Source organism: Chaetodon auriga, chromosome 22, assembly GCF_051107435.1.
Source record: "Chaetodon auriga isolate fChaAug3 chromosome 22, fChaAug3.hap1, whole genome shotgun sequence".
Taxonomy (NCBI): domain Eukaryota; kingdom Metazoa; phylum Chordata; class Actinopteri; order Chaetodontiformes; family Chaetodontidae; genus Chaetodon; species Chaetodon auriga.
In genome coordinates, this window is record NC_135095.1 from 9,623,877 (window position 1) to 9,640,511 (window position 16,635).

The 16,635-nt window shown below is 43.0% G+C and overlaps 1 protein-coding gene across 7 annotated transcripts in view; it reads left to right on the forward strand.

Moving 5' to 3' along the window:
• nrcama (neuronal cell adhesion molecule a) overlaps positions 1-16,635 on the forward strand; it is a 48,816-nt gene that overhangs the window by 6,773 nt on the left and 25,408 nt on the right. For all 7 annotated transcript variants that reach the window (XM_076722796.1, XM_076722800.1, XM_076722801.1 and 4 more), the window contains exon 2: positions 13,663-13,713. The gene's annotated coding sequence lies outside the window, so the exon portion shown is untranslated. The remainder of the gene's footprint in view (positions 1-13,662; positions 13,714-16,635) is intronic.

Here is a 16,635-nt window from a genome sequence, read left to right on the forward strand (position 1 = left end):
GACAAACACACTTCAGCTGATGATGTGGATATGTCAAAAGCACTCTGCCGGTTTTAGGCTGTGAAACTCTGTGGTCGGTGCTGATCGAAAGGAGGAACAGATTGTGGCCATTTTCCACTGTGTCTGCTTTCCTGGTCGCTTTTTTGGGGGGAAGAGATAACCCTGATATCCCTGCTCTGACTGCTAAGATACTAAGTGATGATACTCACTCAGCTAGATTGAGATCAGACACACTGCCTCCACAAAGAGAGTGCATATACAGAGATGTGGGGCCACAGAAGAAAAATATCACCAACAGGAGGTAAAGGCATTAGTCATTATCTTGTTAGACAAACCAAAAAAAGCCTAGCTGTGTCTTTGCTCTTGTTCCATAAAGACAAACAGAATGTTGTATGTAGATGAAGTATACGCTGTGTGTTCATGAGAGCTGTAATCTTTTGGCTGAAGATAAACCATTTATCATCAGGAAGCAGAGCGTTGACTAATTGCAAGATTAACGGTCTCTCTTACAGAAGATATCCTGCTTAACCTATTAAAAGCACTGTTTTCTCACTGCTTCTTGCACTAGTACACAGATAATTAAGTGTTTTAATGACTTGGCTCAGGGCCAGTAGCTATAGTTTTGCTTTACAGATGTCTGTGATGTCTCTTTTTCCCTTCTTGTGGAAGAGCATGACATGGAGTGAAATTGCAGGTTTTTAACACATCCTTATAATATCTACATTGATATATATATTCTGTCTAATTGGGCACCAGGCAAAAAGCTGTAAACGCAACATTGACATGTTAGCATCTTATAAAGCTGATGTGATGAACAAGTTAGCTAACAGTGACTTGTTTACGCATCCCGCAGATACGTAGCAGCTTCAGCTTTTATATGGAATTGTAAGTCGAATATTCAGTCTTCACTTTTTGCTTTGTTTCGGTTTTCACTAATGTCTGAGGGACATTGTTAGCGCTATCGCTGCTAAATGCGCCATGCTAGCTGCTAAGTTTGCCTGTTGGACATTTGGTGCTGGGCAGAGGGTTTATCAGTACTTTTTTTGCTGGAAACAGCTGCTTGAAAAAGACGCTGATAAGAACTACGTGAGTGAATCTAAGCAGTGAGCTGAAATATGCTAACATGCTCCGTGGAGCTGAGGGAAACCGCTGGGTCGGGTGATGATTCTCTGTGGGGTCATCGCAGCTAACGTTACTAGCGACCCCTTCCACATTCCACTCAGTGAACTGATCCATTGCTAATGCTATAGACTTCTACATACTATTTTTTCCCAACTGATATCAATATGATATTAAACAAATTCTTCAAGTGTATTCTTCTTCAGTGGAAATGCCATGGACACAGGCTTGCCGTGCCATAAAAATGACGTTATCAAATATGACATTTCAGCACGTTGACATTCTTTAAACTTCCACGCATGGGATGGCTGCACACGGCTCTGCACTACGCCTGTTTGCCCAGCTTTTTTTTTTTCTCCCCCCGTGTCCTCCCAGCATTTTCCCACCATATGCACACTGCTGGTATTGACCCTCAACCCACTCCATCTCTCCTCCACTCTCCACTCTGATTCATGACTCACAAATCCCATTTAACCTTTACCCAGCAAAATGCAAGCCAGCGCCTGGCTGCTACCCGCTGGAGGCGGTCCACGCTTGTCTCTGTGACACATCTCTTTAAACCCTAAAATAATTTTGGTCGGCAAAATTTAGACAACGCGTAGAAGAAGAGAAAAAAGGGGTATTGATGTCTGCGATGTATCAGTGTGTCCTTTCTAACGCACAGGATACTCCTTCACTTTGTTATATATTCATTCAAGCCAGTCACCCATTACAGCTATGTGATATATTACCTCCAAGATTTTCACTCCACAAAAGGTCCATTAATAAGCGGAAAAGCAGATACTGTTCTAAAATGGGTATCACATACTTTTCCCACGGCCGTCTCCTCCGTGTACACACTCACACAGCCAGGTAACACAAGCTATCAGGTGTCCAGGGAGTGTCCTGTAACTGTTGGATCACATGAACCTCAGCGGTAATGATACAGTTAATGGTGTCATTCTCTCTGGAACTGTTTTACATTTGTAAGTGTATGTGAGGCTTTCTTGAAAATCTGTTGTCCATCTATTTATTCTTTTTTCTGTACCTCATAACTTGACAGATTCAGCCTCTGCTTTATTTTATGATGTTTTAATGATGTTAAGTGTAGCACAGCTTTAATGCATTTGGTGGCTGCCCAGCTCTCTCTATCTGTTTTCTCATATATCAGTCTTTATCCTCCTCTCCTCAGAGACAGATTATTTCAGTGAATACCTGATTGATGAGCATCTGCCTTACAGAGGAATATACAACATGGAGAATATAACATATAATTAATGTATTTGATAACAATGTAGGCCAAGATTCATTTCATAAATGTTGTAGCAGTGACGAGCATGCTCTCAAAAACTCGTATGACGAATTTTATGCATGAAGTAATTTCACTGAGACAGCGAGGGGTAGGTTTGAGTGTGACATTGAAAACATTTTACTGGTTCCAGCTGTTCAAATATGAATATTTGCTGTTTTTCTTAACTTTCTATAATATTAAACTAAATATTTTGTGGCTCTTAACTGTTAGTTAGACCAAATAAGCAACGAAAATAAGCCAATTTGGGCTTTTTTTTGTAATTTTAGATGCACATGGACCAAATGATTCATGGATTTAATCAAACAGTTTAGTGGAGGAATTAGTTGGCAGATAATTTGATAATGAAAATAATCTTTGGTTTCAGCTATATTTTTCAGATGCTGAGTATCATCTTATTCCTCTTTAATAATGCAGTTTCATTGTGTTAGGCATACTGCATGATATTTGAGCATTTCCATCTTGCCACATGACATCATCTTGCAGTCTATGAAAATGGATGTAGGAGGAATTCAGGGAGCAACAACAACTACAAAGCCGCCTACTGCACATAATGGAATATTTCCTTGACAACACAGTGGCCGCAGACATTGAATTAACACTTGAATATGGCTAAAGCAGCTTTGAGCGGACGGGGTCCCTCTAGCTGTTAGATGATTCATGTTTGAATAATTGATATCCTCTCACATATATATGCAAAAAAATATGTCTCTTATCTTCATCCTTAGAAGCACTGCAACTGCTTTGGTGTATCAAAGCCAGGCCACAAAATACTACACCGAGTGATGAATTATTGAGTGCTTTGCCCCTCTTGTCACTTGCACTCACGATCCTCCATGTAGCAGGGTTGAATTTGGGATGACTGGGGATGTGCTGTCCTTGTTCTGTCAGAGAAATGGGAGAGGGATCTGGTCTCACAATCAGGTTTAGGATTTATTTGTTACCCTTTTTCCTACTTGTCAATTTACTTTCACAATGCTGCAATTTTGAATTTACTGGCTTTCCCCTCCACATGAACACACAAGTGATTGATAGTGTGCATCAGGTATTGCGAATCCATAAATGTCAGCACATGAGATTGTATTGACACCCAGATTATTGATCCGGGGATTAGGGCCGGGGACCCAGAGGGCATCAGTGTTGCAGAAGCCCCTGTTTTGAGACAGCTGTGTGATCCTTCAAAAGCTCATTAACACTGGCTGGATGGAGTGGAGTGGGTTAACTCAGTTTATCTTGTTTAGCCAAAATCCCAGCAGTCAGATGGGCATTTTGTTAGACAGAACCTCCCCGAGCCAGAAGAAGGGGGATCCAGTTCTCACCACAGGCAAATGATTTTCATGGTTAATCATGTTTTAATGTGCAAGAGACACAGAGCTGCTGTCTTGGTCAATACCTACTTTCTGAATCCTCCAATTCATCTCTCGACAAAGACAGAAAGCATAATTGTATGAACTGCAAACAAAATCTACCAAGTGAGACAATATACATTCGCTTAGAGCTTAGATTTCAATGAAATGATAGCTCCATGGAGACCATCGTGTAAGTTTTCCTCAAACGAGGCATAACCTTTAATAGGTTAGTGAGCACAATAGAGGATGCATTTGCGCAGATGGAGATGTGGACTGTCCCAATGTAAACCCTGAGCCGCTGTGCTGCGAGGTACACTCATTAGCTCAGACAGCATCTGTTTTTAGAGTACCAAAGTGCTGACTGGGGTCTTTGTATTGAGATAGCTGCAGCCTCTCTTTTATATCTGGGTCCATGATGTCTGGCCTGCCACGAGCTCAGCACCACTGGCCAACAAGTCTGTGCAGCCCTGTGTGTAGCAGTGAATAATGTGTGTGTGTGTGTGTGTTTGTGTGTGTATGCAACAAGAGATTGAGTGATAGTAAATTGCCAGGGTTTGCTACTTTGGTAGTTTCATTACAGAGCCTGACTTGACTTCACATGTATATGTGAAGTTTTTCACACAGTCATTGATCTTGGCTCAGATTTTTGCATTTACATCTGTTTTAAAAGGTGAGCTGTCAGACAAGAGCATCAGTCATTTAATCTAGTGCTGGGGCTGAAAAGGTGATGTATTTTTCATTAAGAGTGTGCGCCAGGAAAACTCTTTTTTTGATTACCTTAAGTGGGTTTGTATTCTGCTAATTCACAGGTGTCCAGCAGGTCCAGGACTGGCAAAAAAAAAATAGAAAGAAAGAAAAAGGAAAGAAGTTTATTCTGTATCTGTACTTAAGTGTGTTCCTCAGATCATCCATGTTGGATATTAGGCTTAAGGTCCGCATCCAGCAGATATGGAGTATCATAAGCCTTCATTTGAGTTGTATTTGTTTCCACCTGATTAACGTAGGTGTAACATTTACCACCCTTTTAGCTCTGCTTTTAGTCTCCACCAACTCCTGAGAGAAATATCTGCTTTTTTTTGCAGCTAAATGCTCTCGTTCACCAGCTACTTGCTAGTCTTGTCTGTCTGCCGTTGGATGCTGACAAGGTAGTGTACAGTGAGTACAGCTGCCTGCTGCTTCATGTAATAACACTAATCAAAGCTGTGACTCTGAACCGAAATAGTAAAGCTTGGGGCAGTAAAAGTAAAACAGTGAGCTGAAAGACGCTAAAGGCTCTATGGAGCTTAGTGGCTTTGTAGAGTTGAGTGAAATCTCTGTAGGTTCATCACAACTGGTGATCCCCTTTCACACACATGTGTTCATTTGATGCATTGTTGCTACTAAAATCCTGACTAAAGCAGCTTTAAAGGCAGTGCGTCGGATTTGGTGGCATCTAGCAGTTGCAGATTGGAACCAAATGAATAACCTCTCTCCTCAGCCCTCCCCTTCCAAGCACGAGAACCTAGTCTGGCAGCAGAACTTGTGAAAGGCCCTGGTTAAAGGCCAGTGTTTGGTTTGTCCATTCAGGGCTACTGTAGAAACACGGTGGTCCAACATGGCGGACTCTGTGAAAAGGATCTGCTTCCTCTGTAGATATAAAGAGCTCATTTTAAGGTAATGAAAACACAAACATTCTTATTTCATAGGTTGAATTCATTTAAGCTTGTTTTGATCAGGTTATCTAATTTTCAGGCTAATTAAAATTCTTGACTTGGTGATTTAAGAGACAGAAACAAGGTGGAGATAATGTCCTTCAGTCTACTCTCTGGAGATAAAGGAGAGGAGGGAAGAGGTGTTGATTATAGTAATTTGAGGAAATGGTCAGAGAGTGGCAGGTGTGAAAGAAACAGCACTAGAAATATTGATTTCTTCTGCTGCAAACGCCATGTAAGGGTGTCAAAGGATGGATATAGTCAGTCCTCCTCTGTTCCAAGATTGGTGTTGAATAATGAGGTTATCAGGACACATGCACAGTCTTTTCCTCAATGGATTGTCATCTAAAGTGTCACAAATGTATCAAATTAGCATGAGGGCAGACATTTTTATCCAGGGTTTTATTGGAAAGAGTGTGATGTTAGTTTATGATAAACCTGTGACTCTCTTTCAGAGAGAGTCACAGGTTTCAGACTTTCAGACGGCTGATATTGTGGCTTATTGTGTTCACAGGATTTGACTGCAGGTCATCGCTGTGTCATTGTGAATTTGTTTAATGAAAATCAGGGCAAAGGTGGGAAGCAAATAAAGTAGGTTTGTGTGCCTTCGGCTTTGAGTGCATCTAAGAGTGAGCCCATGTGTATGAATTGCAATATATAGACGCACGTGTGTCCAGTTCATGCTGCAGTGATCCTGCACGCCGCAGCAAGGAAGCAACGACATCACTGCATGACTGGACCGTGACAGCATCCAAATAAGTCTGACCAAGCTCTTTCGTTTTGCTGCTCGGGTGAGGTCATGAATCATGGCTGTCACATAATTCAGGATGGCTTTGGGAACATTTGCATGTGGCTTCTGTTGCTTTTTGTTTGCAGAAGATAATTTTTTTTTAATTTTTTGCCACATTAGCAAAATTGAGAGCTACGGAGTGCCATTAAGTGCCATAAACAAAACAACACTCAAAATTTCAAAAGCAACGCACACAAGCACGTTCATTCAGCTAACACGAGAGCCCCGGCTGGTGCCTAACGCTGCAGTTTAGAGCACTGTTTTGTCTGCCCGTAGCCCCAAGTCCTTTTTCAGAAGTGGACTGCTAATGTCAGCTCTAACCAGTCTTGTGAAGTGTATGTATTAGAGCGCTCACATTCTATCTAGTGGAACTGCTGAGTGGAGTGTAATTAGTCACTTAGTGTTAGCCACGCACATGCACAGACGCACAGATTATTACGTCTCACTCCAGTCATGCACAGGCTACATATTAGCATTTCGCTGTTGTCACTGTTACCTTATGGTACCAGAACTGTTTATCTTTAGTTTATCTTTGTCAAATCTAGATTTTTTAAATCGTTGCCTGGATTCTGTTCTCTGTCAAAGTTTATTGCAATCCTTGTGGTGTGACATCCTTGTGTTACTCTTCTTATGATGCACAGATGTCAGAGGAAAGGGGTCAGGGTGGCTGAGCATTCAAAGCAGAGGACTTTGACTGGAGCTAGTGCCTTGTGTTTCATGTACCTGCAGGTTCAGGCTACGAAAACACTTTACAGTGTCAGAAATACTGTGGTTTTGATTGAAGAAGCATGTTCAATCTTGTGCCTCATGTCAGCATTGAATGTTGTTAGATGTCACAAAGACCAAGTGCTTTGAGTTGTTTAAACATATCCGGCTAAAACCATGCTTTAGCCACCAGAGGCAGATATGTTTTGGAGGAACAGGAGGCTAACAGCAGGCCAGTTCAGTAATCCATCCATGCAGAGAAGTAATACTGCATGTGAAAAATGGCTGGCTTTCACCTTGGGCTAATGTGTGTGAAGGTGCAGTCGGGCCGATGGTCAGAGCATCCCTCTAAGATACCATCAAAATCCTGAGTTGGGGCGAACATGAAATACCTTGTTTGATGTACTGTCAGCTGGATATAACCTGATCCATACGCACAGAAACCCTGAGGCAGGCACACTTGGAAATGGAACAAGACAGTCCTCATAGTTCCTTGATATTTACAAAAAATACTAAATTCAGTCATGTCATCTCCTGCCATCGCTCGTCTCCAGTTTTGATCTTCCTTCAAAGACTCTTGTGTCGCACCATGGTTGCAGGATATACCGACTACACAGCTGTGAGAGGCTTTGTTTGTGTGGCGTGAGACTAGCAGAGGAGCGAGAAGTGTTACAGCTACAATCTGGCATCGCTCTCCATGCGGTGGCTTTGTTGATCCATTAAAAAAAAGAATGATATCCCATTTACAGTAATCTTGGTTACAGCTGCACTGCCAAGCAGGATGTAGCAAGTCTAATATCTACACTTCACTGTGACAGTAGGCCATTGTGTGTGTGTGTGTGTGTGTGTCTGAGCAGCCTTTGTGTTAGCTTGTCGCTTCCTCGTCACAGCTTTTAGCCTGAGAGCAAGGTTTCTGTGAGGAGTCCTAAATTAATGAGATCACACAGAGAAATCCCTCACCACTGGTGTTACTAATATTAGGAGGCCTCAATCCTCTGTTCTTCTTCTTCTTCTTCTGCCTTTTCTCTGTGTTAGGTGGGAGATATGCAGTCAATATTAGACGTCTCCCAGGCATCCTATAGGTCTATACCCTCCACTGTTTGCCCTCCCCCTTGTCCACAGCCCCTTTGTTCCTCACACTCTCATTTCCACTTTCTCATTGCTCTCCACTCACTTTCACTCTCATTGCCTTCCTCTACATCTGTCTCCATCTTTGTCTTTCCCTCGCCCGCCTTATGTTTGCTTCTTTAGATAAGACGGTCTCTTGGATGCTGGCGACATGGGGGGTTTTTCTAACATACCATGTCACTGACGGCCAAGCTCTGCTCGGTTACGCACTCTGGGTGTTCTTCTGCTTGACTCTCTCCACGGTGGCGACAGCTACAGCCTCTCAGATCTTGGTGGATCAGCTGCCGTTGGGTCTTCATGTGAGACACTGGGCTTTTTCTGCATGAAACAAAGTTAATATGAGCAAGATTAGCATTAAGTACACTGTTTTCAGGAACCCTTTAAATCCCTTTAATCAAGCTTCATATTTGATTATCAGATGACGCAGTGGCCTCTTTAAAGGCTGCGCTGGAATGTATGCAATATTATGCTTTGGGACAGTCCCATGATTTACAAGATAAGTTCACATTTGTTCAAGTTTATCTTAAGATAATACTCACATGTCCTCTTGAGCATTGACATGGTTATTGCGGTAATCGTTCCTCTCCACAAAGCTAGCCGTGTCCCTTCTTATCATGACTTTCGTATAAGCAAGTCCTCTTTTCAAGAAAAAATGCTAACATGAAACAGTCTGACTTTGTCATCTCAAGGGAGGATCTTCCAAAGTGACAGTGTTTTTGATGCAAAATCCCTCTTGTTGTCATATTTATCTGCACAGCAATAAGTGTAACATTAAGTATTTCTATATTACATATAGACAGCCATTTCTCGCTCATGTTTCCCAGTTAAGCCGTAGTCAACCCTGACAGTGCTTCATTACACAGGCCTGTGTTCTGTAAAATAAGTCATGCTGAATGTCAGACAGGTCTTTTTATGTCCATGTATAGGAGTGCATGTTTGTGTTAAATGAGGTTTTCAGATCCCCACAGCATAGCCCAGGGAGGCATCCCCTGCACAGAAATCCTGCATTAACATAGAAATCAAACTCTACGGCAGGCCCCTCTCTCTCACTGTGACTGATTTAGTGGACCCGAGCGTCACATGGCGAGGTGTTCCATCTGCATTGACGGTGGCCAAACTGCCCCGTCCTTTTCAGTCCGTTTACAAATCATCTTTTACTGCTGTCCGTTTCTTCTTCTGTCACTCTTCTGGGCGTCCCTGTCATTCTCACGTTTCCTCTTCCCGGTGCTGCCTCACTCTCGCTTTCAATTCACTCCCTCTGTTTGGGCTGTAAAACGAGTCAGATGATTAGATCCAATCCCCGGAGAGCTTCCTCATACGTGGACACTTTTACAATACGCTCCCCTTCAGCTACAGAAAGCTTAGCGGAGGGATTCTACTTCCTACTGTTCTTTCATCTTGATTTATCTTTCATGCTCTTACCGTCTCTGTGTGCATGCGTGACATTCTTGATGACTCCATTGTGTGGAGTAGAGTGGGAACAGTGGGGATGGGAGAATTGTCCCTTTGACCTCGAGAGGAAAGAAAAAAAAAAAACCCCAAACTTTCAGGAGGCTGTAAATCTCTCTGATTAAACTGCTCTTTCTGGCGGCTCCGTCTGTGTGAGACTGGACTGTGTGTGTGTTGTCTGTCATCGAAGGATGCTCACAGACTGTTAAAATTAAAAAAAACCTTTGAATAGCCATGGCAACCAACACCCCCTCTCAGTCTCCGTGTCCAACACACACAGACGTCCACAAACATTAAAAAAAGGGAATGTGCTGGTTTGAACTCTTCACTGGAGACTTCAAAAGCAGCTAGAAAGGCCATCCTGACACCGGCTCATGACATTTTTCAATCTAGCCTCACCTCAAGAGAGAGCATGCTGTTTTTTGCTATTTTAATACTTTATTTTTGCCACTTGTGTGGACACTCTAAACCGTTTTCACAGTTCACAAGGGGTGAAAACTACTAGTGCAAAGAGAACCGTGGGAGACCTTCTTTGAACATGAGCAACTTTCTTAGGGACTTTTTCATTTTAAAAGAGTAATATTTCCACATTAAAATGTCTTAAATCGATTAAAACAATTTGCATGTCTACGTGCCAGGGGATTTTGTAAGAGGCAGCAGTGGAACATTGTATCTATGCGACACAATGACACGGTGCACTGAACCCAACCTGGTGACCGTCTTAATGAGGTCATTTGTCATTTTCTGTGACGATAGGTACATACAGACAGATGTACATTGGCGCAGAACGCACACACACACACACACACACACACACACACACACACACACACACACACACTGGAGGAGAGTAATAAATAACCCCCAAGGCCTACACCAAAATCTCGTCAGACACAGATGGTATGTCTGATGAACAGACAACCTTCAGGCTCCAGACAAACAGCCGTCGCTGGTCCAGGTGTTACGGCTTCCATAGCCGACTGCCACCAAAGTGACAGTGGATACACATCTCAGTCGTACTCTGCATTGCATTGCTTGGCAGTTTAACTCTGCTCTTTTAAACGCATGCTTTTTTTTTTTTTTTCTTACCTTGAAGCTGAAAGGCCATTGCGAATTCCTTCAACTGCTGCTGACAGCAAGTGCAACACGGCTTGAAAGAAACATTTTGAACAAGTGTTGCTTTTGTGTTTTCTGCTGTTTGCACTGGCCAGCTCCGGGGCGACCGGTGTCTGGAAATCGAATCTCAGTAGTGAGAAAGTCGGACTTCAATCATGGCAGCCAGGCCATTGGGCTGTAGAGTTGCAGGCTCCAACTGTGGAAAACACGGCTGTTTGAAAGCAACTTTCCTTGATAATGATGGTCATTTCAACCCACGTTCAAAGTAACGTCTTTGACCTGTTGGGGAGGTGCTTTTAATGTACCAGTTTGTGTGAATATGTATGTGTGTTTGTGTTATCATATCATAATCAGATGAAGGCAGAACTGGGCGTGGAGGCCAGGCAGTCGGGCACGTGTAAATTGTTTTTTTTCGGGGGGGGCAGCTGCTGCTGTCGCTGATTGCTGAGGCCCCTCATTCTAGGGGATTACCACACACACACACACACACACACACACACGCACACACACACACACACGCACCCACATTTCTATTCATGCCCGGGGTCAGTTATTCCATCACCGTCTGCAAAAACACCCCACTCCCCCCCCTCCCCGTACCACACTGTGGTGTACGCAGTGTGTTGGTTCCCCGTGGATCCATAAAGTCAGTCAGCTAATTGAAACAGGAGATAGATAGTAAATCAGAGTGGTATTGCACCGGGCTTTGGGACACACAGCTTTAGTAATCAGACATAGTGATCGCACTGCGGTTAGTGTAAGGACATTCAGAGAAAACGCTGGCCTTTATCTCCAGGGAGTGTTTAAATATTCACAGAGCTTATATTTCACATCCACACTGTTGTCATAGAGATATTTTAGCTCCGTCCTGAAGATGTGAGCGTATCAGATCTATTTTTGCCTCACAAATTCTTCTGAAGGCTCATCAAACGGATTTAAAACATTTTACTCCACGCTACATATTGTGGAATACTGTAAAATAGAAACACACTCCTCTGCTGTCCTGGTTGGCAAATGATGGCAATAAAGTTGGTTCAAAATACAGTCAGTATTGAAAAGTCACATTTCAAAGGGCTGATTCCCAGATGTAAGTAAGTAAAGAAGAACGACACATGTGGACTGAACTGCAGTGAACATAACAATATATAGATTTCCTATAGATCAAGGAATAGCTTGACGTTTTGCTGTTCTAGCTTTCTTGTCCAGAGTTACATGAGACTGATCCCACTCTCATGTCTGTCCATCAAATATGAGGCTAACACCAGCAGCCAGTTAGCTTAGCTTAGCATGAAGACTGGAAACAGATAGCCTGGCTCTGCCGAAAGGAAACAAAATCCACCAACCAGCACCTTTAAAGCTCTATAATTCATATTTTACAGAAAAATAAAAGTAAAAATAAAACTTGAAATAAAACTCAAATAACATTCTTTCTTGTCATAAGGCATCCAGGATCTGATGTGCCGGAGCTTGGGGTCAGGTCTACTTGCTTTTTGCTCCTGCCACCTCCCAGCTCTCCTCCTCTCCCCCCCCCCCCCCTCTTTCTCTTTGCACACTGTCTCTGTATCTCTCTCCACCGCCTCCGACGCTCTGATGATGAAGCGCTTTTAGATTTGCCTGTTAATAATGCATGTTTCCGATTCCCGCTCGGCCTTCATTTTTTCATGTGCTCTCCCTCTCTCTCTCTCAACACTCTTCCTCGCATCATCCTCGCTCTGCCTCTCCTGCCGGGGGTTTTCTGATGTCTCGGTGCGTTCCTGTCTCCATTCATTAATATCTCCCTCTCTCTTTTTTTTTTTTTTCCCCCTCTTTCCCCTCATCTGTGACTGCCCCCTCTGGTTTCAGTTCGGCTCGGTTCGGTCTGTTTCACTTCAAATGCAGCTCAGCTCAGTCCAGGTTATGACATTTAATCAAATCATTAAATAAATAAGTAAACTTATTAATGGCTTTAATTCTAATCTGCTGATGTTAGACAAATAAAATCTTTAGCGTCTCTCTTACTACATCTTTTTGGGGTTGGGTGGAGTCACTGACGCTCCTCCAATCTCTCTCTCTCTCTGTGACAGCAGCGACTCACCCATGTCATCACGGGGAGTTCAAAGACCTCCTCCCTCATCTTTTGACATCATCCGATGGGTTCAAACAGCTCGACCTGGACTTATTAATGGACACTCTCATAATCCGCCGTCTTTCTCCTCTGAGCTAACTACAGTTTTAATGGCTCCCCGTCTAAATGGGCCGGCGTTCTTTGTCTGTCACATTTGTTTTGCTAATGTGAGATGAATGGAGAGTCTCTCTGGAGATTATGATAATGCATTCGCGGTCACGCAGGGATGCCTGTTTGCAGGAGGCGGGGGGCACTGTGTGTGTGTGTTGATGGCGGGTAACCTTTCATTTGTGTGTGTCCCCTGCTGGAGGTAAAAGTAATAAAAATGACTGGAGACATTTTAGCTATTGATTGAAGGCCTCATGTTCAGCAAGACGCAGTCACTTACAGGGTATTCCCTGGAGAGCTGGGAGGATGTGCGCATGTATTCATGGTGCGCTGCGTGTGTGACACTGGCCTGCATTGATGGATGAATTCAAATCTGTCAGCTTTGCGAACCAAATATGTCCCTTTGTCTCAATTAGATTTCATTAGAAGAAGCTTATTTGTTTTTGTATTATTTTTGTCCACCAAGGACTTCAGCAGTCTTTTTTAGTGCGTGCCTTTCTTTCTAAACACTGTGTGTCATTTCACTGCTCGTTCACGTTCTTCCTTTTTACCTGATGCTGATTCAGTTTTGCATGAATGTAAGCTGTGCAGGACTTTGACTAAGTATTTCTCTTCCAAATGAGTTGTAATAAAAACATCAGTGCTATCTAATATTACAGGAGATAGAGTTGTGGTAGTTGTAGTAGGCTTTGGGGATTTTATATCATATGCAGTATGAGAGTATACAGTCTGATGGGTGAGTGTACACAGTTTTAGAACTGGTTAGTCCAGCATGAAGGGGTTTACTAAGTTTGGCTTCCTTCTCATTGTTACAGGTTCAAACCACTTCCTGAAGGCAGTCAGTGGCTGAGATTAAATCCTCACAGGTGAGTCAAATAATATGCTTTCTCTGCTTTACTATTGTGTCCATTATTTGTCTGTAAGCCCTGGTTTCTTCAGATGTTGCTCAACAAGTATTCAAAACTGTTGTTCTTATTGTAGTTGGCTATAACCAGCACTACAATGCTGCTACATACAGTGCAAACAGGTCACAATAACTCTGTCTTTGTCATTTGCTTTCACTCATAATGCCGCTGCAGCTGGTTATGCTTTGCCCCTGCATGCTGTGTCCACATTGATGTAGCTGGGTGTGTCAATCAGCTTCACCCTTCAACAGCCCAACCTCGTCCTGTTCTAGTTTTTGCTGATCTAGCCTTCTCTGTTTTGTCTCAGGGACACTGCATGGGCTACACTGTTGCTCCAATTCATGTGTGCACTAAACAGACATTTGAGTTATCCAAACCTCAGCTGTACTTCAAGTAACAGTCCGTCAGCATGGATGAAAAGTGCGAGTGTTGAGGGGTGTTTATACCTGGCACTGACTGATTTATACCCTTTGCAGTCATGGTTGTGCCCTTTTACTATAGAAGTTTGTGCACTCACCAAGTACTAACCCAGCAAAGTACTGAAGATTGATGCCTGTTGCAACCTCCTTGTGGCTGCGCTGTCAGCGTTTGTTTTGTCACCATGTGGATGATAAGCACAGTTAAAATAAGTACAATTACACTGATTGCAGACTGCAGAATTGAACTCTTTTGGGAAGTGACAGAATATTCATGAGTAGCTGTGAACATTTTTATTGCACAAGTTGGAGCATGGTATGAGGTGTCAGGTGGGGCTCCGCTGTCAATGGAAGAGTTTTAAGATCAATCCCTTAGTCACTTAACGTGCTGCTACAAGCTTGGAACACAACGAAATGTAAACATGCTAAAAGCCGTGAGCCTGCACTGAAAAAAAACACTGAAAGTATGCACACCCACAGAGGTGAGAGGACAATGTGAGTACCCAGCATGTGTTTTGGACTTTGTTTGAGTGTGACTGGAAAAATAGGAGCCACATGTCCTGACAGTCACCTCCGGCTCACCTGCTGCTGATCACGCTCACTCACACACACAAACAGAGGGACGAGGGAAGCAGTACACAGATGCCATTTAACACACTCGGATGAACAGTGTAGCACAATTTCCAGCTTTATTTCATGTACTTTACCTATATTTCTACTACAGTACATTACACAGTATAGCAGCGGGACAATTGGTAATTGAATAAATACTGAGTAACAGCATACACACTGCATTTACGGTTCTCTGTGGAGTTTTAGACCTCTACTAGCGCTATGGAGCTACTTGATGAGTGGATCCCTGTTTTGTTTATCTCATGCACATGAATGACTATTCCGCTGATCATCATCATGGAGGTCACACGCCAAAATATGCTGCAATGTGCCGCAAAAGCAGGAAGAAGAAGAGGACTGCAAGTTAGGAAACATGGATGTAAACAATGCAGGATTTAAAATACTTAAAAATCAGCTTTACAATGACGAAGGAAATACACTCGAAACTGAATGTAAACATAACTTTTGTATGTTAACAAGAAAAACTCCACAGGGCCCCTTTAATGAGCACAGAGAGCAGACCAGTAGCACACGTCACGCTGTATCTGCCTTGTGGAAAAGCCGTAAAACATATTTGTCAGTCGGGAGCTATGCCTTAGTAAGTAGAGCAGGCGCTGCAGTATTATATAACACACCACTACAATGTTTCCACCTCCCATTACTATCATTGTTACCTGAATAGCCTCATGAGAGCACTCTATTATATTGCACTGATCCATAATTTTAACAGTCAGTCGTTATTACAGCAGTTAATGGAAAAGTGGTTTGAATTCAGTTATTGTAGGTTGTGATGACGGATCTCTCCTCTGCCCTCCTACAGCTTCCCCTCTCCTCCTCTATCCCTCTCTATATGAGTAATCCTGATGAACAGATGGGTGGAGGAGGAAAAAAAAGGGGCATGCCAGCTTGTTGCGCTGCTGTAACACCGTCAATCAGCAACCCCCCCCTCCACTCACCTCCTATCCCATCCCATCATGCCCTTGTCTCTCCTCCCTGCTGCTCTGCCTCAATCTTTGCCCCCTCATACTGACTCTCCTCTATCCTAACGTTACTCCATGAGAAAAAAACTTTACATTTTCAGCCCGACAGCCAGCTCTAAGAACAGCAAGCACTGAGCGTCTTTTGACGGATGAACCGACCACAATCAAGGTCGTCAGAGATTGATCAGGCCTCGTGAAATGGAAAAGAGATGTAGGAACCGCAGCCATAAAAGGAATAACAGTGTTTCCCTGAAGGACACACTAACACACATACTCTACAAATACAAATCTATAGAGAAACACACAGTAACTCATGTCATGTAAAAGCCCACAGTCACATGCCAAGGCCACGTGCGTCCGTCTGCTCATCAATACCTTTTACCTAGCGATAGCACCCCGGAATGCCAATGAGACCTGGCTCGTTTACAAGCCCAGCTGGATTTATGTGGCCCTGTCCCATTTTCACACTGTATTAGAAGCACTATTGATCATAGGTCCTTTCATCCAACATGCATGTGTCCTTCATTTCAAACACTCTTTTTGAAACTCTGTTCACATGTGATATTTGATGTTAAAGGGCCATGATGTGTGTTTTGTGTTGTTTAGCCCATCAGCTACAAGTTGACATAATGTACGACACCATGTTTTCGATAGACTTCTGTGTTAGTACAGCAGTTGGTTTGTGTTCAGTTTACTTGGGTCTAAAATTAAAACCTGGCACCGGATGAACTGGATTCTGGCAGTGGTGGGAGCAGCATACTGGAGGATGACAATATTATTTACATTTATTTGAGTGGGAGATTATGTGAAGGAAAGAAATACACTGATTGGATGAAATATTTGTGAGACCAAAAAGAGGAACTGATCGGAAATAA